The 13,829-nt window shown below is 48.4% G+C and overlaps 1 protein-coding gene across 6 annotated transcripts in view; it reads right to left on the bottom strand.

Annotated features, from left to right (window-relative positions):
- WASF3 (WASP family member 3) overlaps positions 1 to 13,829 on the bottom strand; it is a 100,874-nt gene that overhangs the window by 62,062 nt on the left and 24,983 nt on the right. The gene's annotated exons all lie outside the window — the stretch shown is intronic.

The following is a 13,829-nucleotide window of genomic DNA, read 5'->3' as shown; positions in this document are numbered from 1 at the left end:
TAAGCTCTGATCTTCTGGAAGCAGGCTTGCTGCTCTTAGCCACTGAACCATTTCTCCAGGCCCTCAGTTACTTTTGTAAACTCAATAAATTAGGACCCAAGCTAAAGAGTGAAAAATACAGACTTAAGTCATACATCAAGGCCTGGGACTCTACAGCTGAGTGGTGGATAGACTCCTATACGAAGGGGGCCTGGAGGCACAGTCAGCCAGAGTCAGCTCTTGTTCTGATTTCAGTTCACTGTCAGCTCCTTCTGGGACCGCCCCACCCAGAGGACCGCCCCACTCAGAGGACCGCCCCACCCAGAGGACCGCCCCACCCAGAGGACTGCCCCTCCCAATAACTGCAAAAGAACTCCGAACCCACGTGATGCTCAACACAAGCTACCTTGGCAGTGCACACTAAGTTAATAAATGCAGTTAAACTTGACTCCTCAATTCTCCTCGGGTGCCAGAATCCTCATCTAGACTTTCCAGCCCCAACCCGCCTGACCGGTCCCGCTTCAGTCCCTAAGGGGAACTTCAGAGCCTCTGTAGTCAGCAGAGCAGGCTTGACCCTGCCCCCAATAGCTGATAGCCGGAACTCTGCATTGCCACAGCTATTTGGGTAGAGACAATGTAACAACAGCTCTAATGGCTACTTTCCCCTGCTTAGAACCCTGATCTCTGTTTCAAACTCCTGTTTCCAAGCAGTGACACACGCCTTGACCTAAAACACCACGTCCAGCAGCCTCCCCAACACTGAGAGTTGAGTCACAGCCTGATCATGGGATTACCGTTTAGTGTCATTAAGTTTTGACAAAGGAAAAAAAAAAAAAAGAATTATGACATAAATGAGTAAAAACACTTGGGGAACCTATATCTATAGTGACTGAAAGCAGCAAGGCCTGAGGAACTTCATGGAAGATTTTTTTTTAAGTTATTACCATGACAATTTTTACTATTTTAGAATCAAAGCATATTGCATGGTAAGTTGTAACACTAAATCTGATACAAAGGATTTTGGATAAATTACCTGGGGATAACGTGTAATCATGGCTATCGCAACAAGCAGGTCTATGAGCTTCCACAAGCAGAGGCCTCTGTGTGTGCAGGTAAGACTGACAAACCCAGTTGGGCTGCATCTCAACACAGCTCCACCACACCCTCCCAGGCCTCTGGTCTGACCCATAGAAAACAGAGAGCTGAATGGCCACTTTCACCAGGTACAGAGGCCACAGCAACAGTCAAGTAGGCAACACAGAAAACCGGTACCTAGATGCGGTATCTTCGCTGTGGTTCACAAGCCTTTGCGACTGGATTGCTGGAGGAATGTGGGAGAGTCCGGAGCTTCAGGCTAGAGAAGCAGTCGAGTGTTATAAATGGTATAAACAGAAGTTACTGGGCCACTCTGGTGGGGACTCAGAAGACCAGAACATTGGAAAAAATGTGGACGGTGAGGATCCGGCTCTGGAGGTTCGAAAGAAAGAGAGGACCCTGCTGGGCACTCACCTAGAAGGCATCCTTGTTATATCCTGGCAAACAGTGTCTGTGTCAATGCGGAATGCAAAGGTAATGGGCTAATTTGTTTGATGTGGTATGGCTTTTGGGCTGCGTCATGGCTACTGCTCACAGCCACCATACAGGTCTACACTAAGCCAGAGTGAAAGTGCAGCAGAAAACTAAAGAAGATGTGCAGTTTGTCCAGGGGAAGAGCGTGAGCAGATTTGAGGGCAGCTGTAGTTGCTAAAGAGAGCAATGTCATTGAAGAGAAAGTACACGCTGCACTGGGACAACAGGAACCCACGGAAGGTCCCATCTACTAAATGTGAAAATTCATCTGAAAGAGCAGAAATGCCCAAGGAGTTCCCTGCTTGAAAACAATCACCCAGTAAAGTGTTTTTTCCAGGGTCAGCACACAGAAATTGATGTATTTGTGGTCCAAGGGACTTGGAGCCCATCCCAAATTTGCAGCTTAACTTGGCAATGCCTATGATATGGAACTACTTTTGCAGGCATGAAATATGCAAGAGTGAGAGAGGGCATGGAGCCTGGTGCCAAGGTGCCACAGAGACACTGAGGCTAGGCAATCGGCGACAGGGTCAGAGTTGCAGTCAGGAGGCTCCGAGAGGCCACTACATAAAGCTATGAAGGTGAAGTCTAAGCTGTAGTGGAGATCTCAGGGTATTAGAGATGTTAGAACCATGAGGCATCTACTGAGGAAAGCTAAAGATTTGGAGTGGAGCTAGCCCAAGAGATAGACTTTGTGTATTCAGACAGCTACCTAAGCCGTTGGAGCCCAGGTGATTCCATCAGAAGCCCCAGATGCCAGACATGGAGCTGCAGGATTTGGTATTTTCTCTGCTGGGCTTCAGTCTTGCTTTGGTCTGATCATCCCAGTCTTCTCTTTGGAAATGGAAATGTTCTTGCCGCTTTGTGTTGGAAGCAGTGTGTGATTCAAGTGCTGATTTCTGTACCCACCGTATGTGGTCGCAAGCTTTGTTCTGAGAATTTCCTGTCTCAATATTGTGTAAACTCTGCTCCCCAACTGTCCCCTGAGATGTCAAAAAAGCAGCTTACAGCCAGTTTCTACGCAGGGGAGAGAATAGGGCTGGATTTCCTGTCAGCCAGAGGAGGAGGGGTTAGAAAAATAGGGGACTCAGCCACAGGCAGAAGAACAGAGAGATAAAGAAGATGCAGTTGGAGCAAAGAAAGAACTGAAAAGCAAGTAACTTGGGGATTTTGGCAAAGATGGAGTCAGGATAACATAGAGGGTTAAGAAGAGACTTAAACTGCTCAAGATTGTGTTGTAAAGCTTTATAACCAAATATAAAAGAGTCTCAGTTATTCGTGTGATAGCCAGGTTAAGAAAGAAACTAAGAGAAACAAACACAGTTATATAAAAATAACTATAACAAAGCAGTTAGCTGGTCTCTTGATGCTGTAGGGACTCACAGATAAGAGACTACCTTAGCCTCTGAAGACATTCTGCACTTATCTTTTGAGCAGTGTTAGACAGTTAAAAATTATAGCGACTTTGAAGTTGGATTGCATGCATTTTGTATTACGAATTAGGAGATGGCACAAGCATATGGGGACTGCAGGGCGTGGGAAAAGAAGGCTGTGTTTAATAGTAGTGTGTGTTAATGTGATGGTGATGGGACCTACAATCCCCTAGGTCTTTGGGCACGTCTGTGAGGATAAATGGGGAGACCCACGCTGACTGTGGGTGGCCCCGTTCCGTGAATGAAAGGGAGAAAAGGCTAGCTGAGCTTCCTGAGTGTGGGTCCCGTCTGGCCCCTTCTTGCTTATGTCACTTTGGTCAGCACAGTGAAAGTATCTCTAACATTAAGCACCACCTCTGATTAGTTAACTAGCAGAACTCACCTCACCATGGCAGCCGAGAGGGTTCAGCAGACACATGTTCGGTGAATCTCGAGCCTGCTTGGTAAGAGGGAGGGAATGTGAGTGGGAGTGGGGCTCTGCAGAGATCTGAGCTCCAAGTGGATCAGCCACCCAAACGTTGGCAAAACATTACTGTCAGATCCTCAAGTTCCCCTGGTATAAGAACATGGCTGACAATACCTCCTTTCAGAGTGTGAGCCTGCAAGAGTGGGCTACCACAGGAAGGAACACAGGGGAGTGGCTGGTGCACCCCGTGAATGGCAGTTATCACTGCTCTGTGGAGCTTGTCTGCAGACGGGGAAGGCGGCAGAAAAACACAACTGCCACCCTTAGCTGCCTCACTCACCTGGGTGTTGTGGATGAAGAGGAAGTGCTAGCACCCCTCCACACTCATGCGCAGGGGGCACGCCCCCTTCTCCACCCCTGAAGGCAGCACCAATCCAAAGGGCAACACGCTTAACGTGCCCTGCCAGTTCCTCTTTTATTTTTGCACATGGTACAAACAGAAGTGAGAGTCAAACCTGGGAGATCTGCCTCTAGAACTCGGGCTTTCTGCCATCAGCCTTTCATTTAGAATGAAATCATCCTGCTCTCAAGGCATCTCTGGAAAAAAAAAGGAAGCTGCCCACTCTGCTATCAAAAGCAAACATCTCAAAAGCTCTGTGCAGTCACCCAGGCAGGCCACCCAAGTCCACGGAACTGCTCCGCCCTTCTGTATACATCCACCCCACCATCTTCAGAGCCCAAAGAGGATGCAGATTAAGGAACAAGCATTCCCAGGGATGCTTACTGAATCCTACCACAAAGCTTCTACGGATCAAAGCTGACATGTGAACTGCCCATTTCATTCACAAGAGGATGCTTCTGGAAGCAGTATGTCTAAGGGATCAAAGCAAACGGTGTGGGGGTGACAGTAACGTCCATTATGCAGACAGTATGCCCTGGGACTTAAAACAAGTTCAAAACAGAATGAAACCTAAATGAAAGAAATGCCAGGTGTCAAGAAGGCTTCCCTAGGAAAGCAGACATCCACAGCTGTGCCCGGCATGGCAGCGCACAACCATGGATGTGGATAAGAGACCAGATAACCGCTTAGCTTTATAAACCACGTGTGAGCTGATGTGAGGAAGAGGACCAACACCCAGCAAGTCTGCATCACCAATGCTGTGCCCAGATCATGAGAACCTCAAAAAAAGACTACCAGGACTCGATACCAATGCAATACATATGAGGGCCTTTAAGTTTTCAACTCAAGCCCGGCTCTGACGGGTCACCAACACAGTGGTATCCAGAAAGAGCCCCAAACTTTAAGCTGAGGGTAAATTTATAGGTTCCTACCCTTCCCTGTGCCCCTAAGCAGGGGAGTTCCAGCCTGGCCAAGCGCCTATTGGCAGCTCTTCCCTGTGAGCTGCTATCAAGCACACAGGAGAAGGGGAGGGTCCAGGATCACACCCTGCCCCTTCCTTCACACACTTGTGGATGTTCTCGAACACACAGGTTGCCTGACACTGAGAATGAGGCTGGAGAATGGAGCACGAGCCTCCTAAAGCAGCACTTCTCAGCCTTCCTGGTGCTGCGACCCTTTAACACAGGCTCAGGTTGTGATGACCCCAACCATGCAATTTTTTGTTGTTGTGGTGGTTGCTACTCCATAACTGTAATTTTGCTACTATTATGAATTGTAATGTAAGTATCTGAAATGCAGGAGCCTGCTATGCATAAAAGGCTCATTCCACACCTCCCACAGAGAGGCTGCAGCAAGGGCAGAGTGAATGAATCCCCAGGAGGGCAGTCAAAAACAACAAAACAAAACTGTAAATCAAAGAGAGAGCCCCACAGTTCAGAAGTCAGGCAGCCGGTCTCTGGAGCTCCCAGCTCCTCCTTGGACGGCAATCTGAAAGTCGGCTAAAACAACAAAGCCTAATAATCCCAGAGCATGAGGAAGCAGAGGGGAAATTAATATAACAAGCACTGCTACAAAGCCAAGCCTCAACTCAGAAACCCACGCAGCAGTGTGACCAGGGAAGGAAGGATAGGCCCTTCCTCAGGAGTCTTTGCTATCTTTTTATACACAGTGGGACACGGTGCAAAGAATCCATAAAGAAGTGACAAAGGTAGACCTAGACTTGTCCTTGATGTCGCAAGCAGGAAAGGTGACCCTGAAAGAGGCCATGATGGATTAGGTCAGAACGGTAGATGAATGTGAATAGTAAAGACTGAGGGGCAGTGAGACGGCCCAGCAGGCAAAGGCGCTTGCTGCCAAACCTGACACCCTGAGTTCAAATCCTCGGCAATCACAAGACTGAAGGAAAGAACCAAGTCCTGCAAGGTGGCCTCTGAACTCCAAGTGCACCCTGTGGCACACATGTACTTCCTTCCACTTACACACACACACACACACACACACACACACACACACACACACACACACACCACTCACACACACAAAGCACACAACACACACAACAAGCACACATGCACACACTCACACACCACTCACATCACACACATTGCACATACACATCATACACAGACCACAACACACACACACACACACACACACAGGCGCGCGCGCGCACACTGTGCTGGTTTGATAAGAAGTTGGTACCATGGACTGGGGTATCACTGTGAAAGGCCTGTGGAGGAATGTGCATTTGAGGACTTTGGATTAGGAAACCAGTGGAATGCTTTAAGTGGGCGTAATAGGACAGACGTAGGAAGACAGTGGTGTTGAGTGGGATGTGAACTATGGAGGCCTGGTTCCAGAGCTTTCAGAGGAGAAGAACTTTAATAAGTAGCTTAGAGATCATTCTGGTGAGACTTTGGTGAAGACTATGGCTGCTTTTTGCCCTTATCCAAAGAGTCTGCCTGAAGCTAAAGTGAGGAGATTTAGATTAATCGCATTAGCATAGGAAATCTCAACACAGCCTAGCATAGACTCTGTCCTGTGGTTCACTCTTATGATGAGTTCATTGATGAAATGGAGCAATCTGAGCAAGAAAAACAAAACAAAACAAAAACAAAATGTATGGTTCAAGGATTAAAAGGGCACTGTTAGTGGAATAGAGCTAAATCCTATGTTCAAAGTGATAAACAGATTAAAGATATTAAATAGAATCAAGGGAATGGTGACCTCAAGGCAAGACCCCACCCAGCCAAGCGTCCACCTTTTGAAAAAGAATTAAAGAAACCTAGTTCCAGGCATGGTGGCGCACGGCTTTAATTCCAGCTCCCAGGAAACAGAGGCAGGCAGATCTCTTTAAGCTCAGCCTGGTCAACAGAGCGAGTTCCAAAACATCCAAGCTTAGGCAGTGAGGGAAGTCATGGCAAACAGAGAGCTGGTAAAGAGGTGGTGGAACAAGGCGGCCATGTTCCAGCCCCAGGCGTGTGTCAGGGCTGTTCCCAGAGAGGCCATTGTGGGAGGCTGTGAGGGTGAAGCCTAGATTGCCTTGGAGACCCCAAGATGGTGGAGATGCCAGAGTTGTGGGATACCTGCCCAGGAGAGCTGCTGACAGCCCAAGAGAGAGGTGTGCTGCGGTAAGAGTTGGAACTCTGAAGAGTACTTTGACATCACACATGGAGATGCAGAGTGTAGAGTTTGCCCGGCTGGTTTGGGGACCTGCTTGTCTAGTGTTTCCTCACTACAGTCCCTCTCCTGTCTTATGACATGACGATGGCCATGAGTCTCCGAAGAGACATTGGACATTGGACTTTTAAACAGGGTTGAAACTGTTATGGACTATGGGAACTGTGTAAGTTGGACTAAATGCATTTTCTAGTAACTTATGGCTATAAGCCTATGGAGGCCAGGGAGTAAGACATGGTGGTTTGTAGGTGTGGTCCCCAAAGATTCACGTGTTTGAACCCTTAGCCATAGGGAGCGGCACTATTAGGAGCTGTGGCCCTGTAGGAGGAAGTGTGTCACCATGGGGGCGGACTTTGAGGTACGCTATGCTCAAGCTGTGCCCAGTATGGCTCACAGTCTCCTGCTGCTGCTTGTGGATCAAGATGTAGACCTCTCAGTTCCTTCTCCAGGACCAGGTCTGGTGCACTCTGCCACGCTTCCCACCACGACAGTAATGGACTAAACCTCTGAGAACCGTGAGCCAGCTCCAATTAAATGTTTCTTTTATAAATAAAAAGTTGCTATGGTCATGGTGTCTCTTTACAGCAATGAAACCCTAACTAAGACACTAAACTTAGAAAATATAATATAAGGGTTCCCCGGCCCCCGCAAAACAATACAACTATATACACAACAGCAAACCTAGAAACTATAATCCCAGAAACAAAGGACGTGCATTTAAGAACAAACTGGATACAGAGAAAGGTCTATGTTCTGAAAAGAAAAATGGAAAACCAAATTCACCTGAAAAGCAAGGAGAACCAAAATAGGAAAGAAGGAGAAAGAGAGTTCGCCGTGTCTGAGAACCCTGCAGTTGTGATTAAGAGTGTAGACCCAAGAATCCAAGCAGCTCCATCACCCAAGGAAGGCAAGCGCAAGCAGCTCCATCACCCAAGGAAGGCAAGCGCAAGCAGCTCCATCACCCAAGAGGGTGAGTGCACGCAAACTGCAGCTGACACATCCCAGCTGTCCTCCACTCGCTGTCACGGTGACAAATGCCTAAAAGAAGCAGTGGAAAGGAGGAAACTGTCACAGGGTGACAGTCAAGCGCTTTAGTCCATGGTGGCTGCCTCCAGTGTTTGTGGGCTTCACACAAGCAGCCACAGCAGAGAGCATGGAAGGACGCAGCTGCTCACCTTGTGGCTGCCCAGGAGCAGAGAAAGAGGCAGAGAGAGGTAAAGGACATGGCGCCCTTCAAAAGTAAGCTCCCACTCACTTGCCTCAGGCAGGCCCCATCTCCCAGCAGTCCCATAAAATTATGAATGTTGGGGGATTGATGCACTGCTGACACCGAGGCCTCATTAGCTTATCATCTGGAATGATCTGAACTGTGACGGACAGACCAAGACTTCACACCGGAGACTTTCTTGGGGGCGGACACTCCATCTCCAACCCGGAACAGTCAAACTGCTAACCGAAGAGAAAACATTCAAGGCAACCGGAAGAAAGAAGCATGCTAGTTACTTAAAGGGTGGTGGGAGGAACAGGAAGGGAAACATAACACAAAAGTCACTATGGCCTTGCGCTGGAACTTGGACCTGCCTGGGGCAGTCCGGAAGTGAAGACGAACAGACACCCACAGAGACAGAAGGGTGGATGGAGTGGTCAGGGCTCTCTGATGGAGAGCAGGGAGGTATGCTTCTGGCACACAGGGCGGAACAAGGAGGCTGGTTAGCTAACCTTGGTAGGAGCAATTCTGTAGGGCAGCAAGCCATGGATACATCTAGGGAAGGAGAAAGCTATGGTGGCCATTGTCTGCACACCCTGTCAACGCAACTCAGAAGTTTGCCATGCCTGAGTTTCAGACTGCGGGATCTGTGACAGGACTGTGTCCAGGGTAGCAGCACACACTCACTAAGGCGCTCTCTCACTTGGGGCTTGCTCTGCTCCTTAACCAATTCTTACCAAAAATTATCAAAGCCAGAAAAGAATAGATTTTTGTGGGAGCCAAAGAAGTCCTGAGTGACTGACTGTGTGAGAGTGGGTGAGTCCTCAGTGTGTTATTTACGAGGACCAATACCTCAGATCCATGTGAACTGTCAAATCTTCCTCTGGTCTCCATATAGACGTTAGCAGTATATGTAAAACCAGCCACCACAGTCTTCATTCGCTGACTGCAGCCTGAGACTCACCTACAGAGATCTCTGGCAAAAGCCAATCCCTCTTATGACTCTGAGGTCCCGAGGTCCCAGTTGTTGCACTGTATGCTTGGTGCTCCATCAGAGTGCTCCATCAGAGCTCCTTCAGAGTGCTCCATCAGAACTCTATCAGAGCTCCATCGGAGTGCTCCATGAGAGCTCCATCAGAGTGAGCACAGCCTATGGGATCCCAGCTTTTCTGGGTAAGTGTCTGTGTGTCTGGCCTCCCTGCATTCCCTGTTGCCCTAAGCTGTGCAGGATACAGCAATGGATAGATCCTTTGATGGCTTAGGTGTGAGAAAACGGTTGTCACGCAGGATCCTTTATCCAGCAAAACTCTGAAAACTCGGTGAAATATGGTGGGTGGAAAGATGGCTCAGAGGTTAAGAGTCTCAATTCCCAGCATGCACTTGACAACTCAGTGCCATAGGATCTAGCAACCTCTTGCGGCCTCTGTGTGCACTGCATGCCCAGGGTGAACATACATACACGCAGGCAAAACACCCATACATGTAAAATAGAAAAGAACTGAGGGAAATTAAGCCAATTACGAAACTAACAAAACATTTTTTAAAAAGCTTCACTGAAGAAGATATATGCGATGGCAAATGAGCAGCTTTAAAGATGGTGGCCATCACCAGCCATAGGAAAATGCAAATCAAAACCAAATGAGCAGCTTTAATGATGGTGGCCATCACCAGCCATAGGAAAATGCAAATCAAAACCAAATGAGCAGCTTTAAAGATGGTGACCATCACCAGCCATAGGAAAATGCAAATCAAAACCGAAATGAGATGACACTACACACAGGATGGAGCGTTTGCACTGAAACACTGACAGCAACAAGTGCTGCTGAGAATCGAAGCCCCACAGATCGCTCACACCCTTCTGTTGTGGATGGGAACAACACAGCCACTGGAGGAAATAATTATATATAATTGATATATCAATCTAAATAGACCTGCAAGGTATTTTGCCTCATGATAAAGGGAAAGCTAAAAAGAAAACATATTTGAGAATGGAGAGACGGCTCAGCAGTTAAAGTATTCTACTCATTATGAACAATGAAGGGCATTGTCACTGGGATACCTGGGCAAACTAATAGGATTCTGTAATTGTGTGTGTGCATGTGCGTCTGTGTGAGCGTGGTGTGTGTGTGTGTACATATATGTGGCACTTTTCTGTGGGAATATAATTATTGTAAAATAAGTGTTGTTTTTATTTTTTAGAAGAAGGCAAAATAATACACTTTTCTGGTCAAGCAAAACTGAGCAGACCAGTGTACAGATGAAAACACTGCACATCAGTACAGGAAGGAAGAACACAGGAAAGCCGAAAGTTCTGAGCACTGTGAGTTCCCACTGAGACGTTTGTTAGTTCAACGCACATAGCTAGATGGCTCCTCCACAGAAGTTTCCGAGGTAGTGGAATCAAAGAGAGGAACAGTCAGGCATAGGATGTGGCCCACACCCTGCACAACCGTCACCAAAGGACTCAGCGAAGGACTCGTGGTGGCTGTAAAGAAAAGGAAGTCATCACTAGGGCGAAAGCCTTTACCGCACTGAATCTGGAGACAGATGTAGTCAGTGGTGGGCGGGATGTATAAAGAAGGCACATGCCGCAAGTGCAAAGGGCTCCAGACACCAAAGAGAGAGGAAACAGCATGAGAGGAAAACAGGCAGAGCACAGGGCCTCTCCTGAGCCAAAGGTTCAAACGTCACTTTACGAGCAACTAGGAGGGTTTGCGGAGAGTAAGAGGGGAGGTGCTTTAGGAAGGTAGCGTGGCAGTGTAGGTGATACGATCCAAAACCAAGGGAGGGGATAACTCAACAGTCCAGGGGCGCCAAGGTCATAGCTCGAGCCAAAGGAACATCAAAACAGGCAGAGACGTAGGGTGCGCTGCTGTGACGAAATGCCTCACAGAAACAACGTACAGGGTGAGAGTTAATCTGGGCCCAGCAAACAAAGCAGCTCCATCTTTAGAGGTGAAGTGTGAAGTTTCTTCTTAACACCAGGGCCTCAGCCCAGGACGCTCAGCGTGGGATGGGAAGTTGAGCTGGGCTGTAGCCCTCCAAGGCCCACCCTACAGACCTGCATCCACCAGCCAGGCCGGCTGTAGCCCTCCAAGGCCCACCCTATAGACCCACATCCACCAGCCAGGCTCATCAACCAATGCTGCCGTAGCCTGCCCAACAGCGCTGCTGGCTGTGGACAAGTGACTATGGGGACCGTGCAGATCCAGACCATAATAAACTGTGTTGACAAGCTGGCTGAGGATAAAAGGGAAGATGGAGCTGAAAATCACTCATATAATTCCACTCGGTACCCAAAAAGGTTTTGCAGCTGTCTATCTGAGAAGGGCTAGAGAGGGAGGAAATACATCTTGACGGGAAATTAAAACTCACACTTTGGGAGACGGTGAGTTTCTGGTGCAGAGGCGTGTCCGGCACAGCTGCAGAGCTGGGGCCAGGAGCAGAAGCGTCAATGGACACTTAGCTTCAATGGAAGGTCATTGCAGCAACAGAGAAGATCACCAAAGCAGGTGAGTACAAGTTGAGAAGAAAACAGCAAACGGGATCAAACGTCGGGGTCTTAGCCTATTTAGATCATTACAACTGACACTTTTGTCTGTTAATAAATTCAGATATAACTAAATATACCAAGTCAAAGAATTGGGGCAAATTATACAAGTTCTACCAACAATATGCAGTATTTATATGTTCTGTAAACTTCGGGAAGATTCACATTTTATATAATTCTCTTACTTACTAAAAATTTTTTTTAGCATATGATATGCATAACAATGAGTTTCGTGATGGTTTTTCAAGCACCTCAAACCAGTCACTCAAGTCTTTCCTTCTCCACAGTCCCAAATCAGGCCACTGTCTGGTCTCAGTTGCTGGCCTAAGCGTCCCACCTGGCTATCTGGTCTGTTCTTTTGGTCCCACAGGCTGATCCACCACCACACAAAAGCCAGAGCAACGCTGTCCGAAGAAACAACTCTTCCAGTGCCTGAAGAGAACCACCCAGCCTACCTCCTTCCCTCCTCACCCTCTGATATGTGCGTGTGTGTGTGTGTGTGTGTGTGTGTGTGTGTGTGTAGGTGCGTGCTTTGGTTTGCCTGTCTCTTTGGCTCCACCTCACCCCTCTGCAGATCTTCCTACCCACAGGCAGCATCCACCGCGGATTAAGGCTTCAGCGCAGCATCTCCTGGGATGTCTTTCCCCAACCTCTGCCCCAATTCCTTCACATCGCCGCTTAAGCGTTACCTACGCTGGCTCCACTCCAGTGAAAACTGCCACCCAGGCCTCCTTAGTTCCTCAGGAGAACTTCCTTCTCCATTACTACCTGGGAGTTTCCACTTTGCAGCGCATGTATAATTAGCCTGTGCATCTCTTCTGCCTGGTTCTCCCATGAGACGGGGTGGGGCGGAGCAGGGCGGGGTGACGCGGGGCGGGGCAGGGGGGGGCAGGCCGGGGCGGGGCAGGCCGGGGTGGGGCGGGGCGGGGCAGGCCGGGGCGGGGCGGGGCAGAGGAGGAATTTCTTAATATTTTGTTCAGTCATGAGTGCTAGGTGCCCAAAACAGGCAGTGGCATACAGGAGTTACTCACTAACTCATTGCTTTAAAATCAAAGTAGACGTGTATCTGGCATTTCACTCTATGTTATATGAAGGAACTAGAGTGATGTCTTCAGTGGTCCTCGCCTCTGCAGTTTTTTGTCTCTGCAGATCCAACAGCGGCAGCCCGGATATATGCAGAAAATGTCGCACTCGCCTGAACATATACTGACAAAGCCAGTCTAAAATATCATTGAGGTAACCTTTGTCCTTAGCATTCAATAATACCCCCAAAGAGCATGACATCATTTCCCAAAGGCATCTACTACGGATGCCACAGCGGGCCAAATCTCTCCACTGTAGTAGACCTTTACTGCTTGTCCACACAAGTCACTTTCTGTAGCATGCAGGGGTCCTTTTCTTCTGAGCTCAACTTGTGGTGAAGTTTGACATTTCCCAACGCAACATCCTGGTTAGGGAACCATGTGGCTTTGTCCCCCTAGGCTCCTGCATTTGAAACCCTGGTCCCCAGCTGGTGGCAGTCTTTGGGGAGGTTCAGAAGGAGTGACCTTGCTGGAGGAAGTATGTCGGGGGAGGGGGGATGGCAGGGGGGGGGAATGGGAGGGGTTGCCCTTTCAGCTTTCAAAGCAGGCACTTGGTAATCCTAAAATGAACCCTGACTAGCCCTGAACTTCCTGACAGAGCAAACACACTGCCTCCATACTGACTCTCCCCAGCCACCCATCTTAGCACTGCTCATCCTCCTGGGCCAGACAAAACCAGAAGAAACCAGTAGCCATGTACGTAACAAGCTATGCCTGGTTGTACCTACAGACCAGTCTTTCAAAGGCGGGGGCAGGAGGAGCAGGAGTCAGCAGCCCCAGGGCAGCCTGGGCTATAAGACTGCAAGACACACTAACTCAAAAAATAAATAAAGTCAACACCTGCTGGCCATGGTGGTGTTCACCCCTAACCCCAACACTCAAGAGGTGGAGGCAAGCAGACTCTGGATCCCAGTCAGACTCTGTCTCAAAACACAACTAATTAAATACAATATACACCTACCTAATGGTTATTTGGAAAACAGACATTAAAAAAAAAAAAAACTTTCAACTTCCCGAAACATA

Source organism: Acomys minous, assembly GCF_964271855.1.
Source record: "Acomys minous genome assembly, chromosome: 16".
NCBI classification, from domain to species: domain Eukaryota; kingdom Metazoa; phylum Chordata; class Mammalia; order Rodentia; family Muridae; genus Acomys; species Acomys minous.
This window is presented reverse-complemented; position numbering and strand designations above follow the sequence as displayed.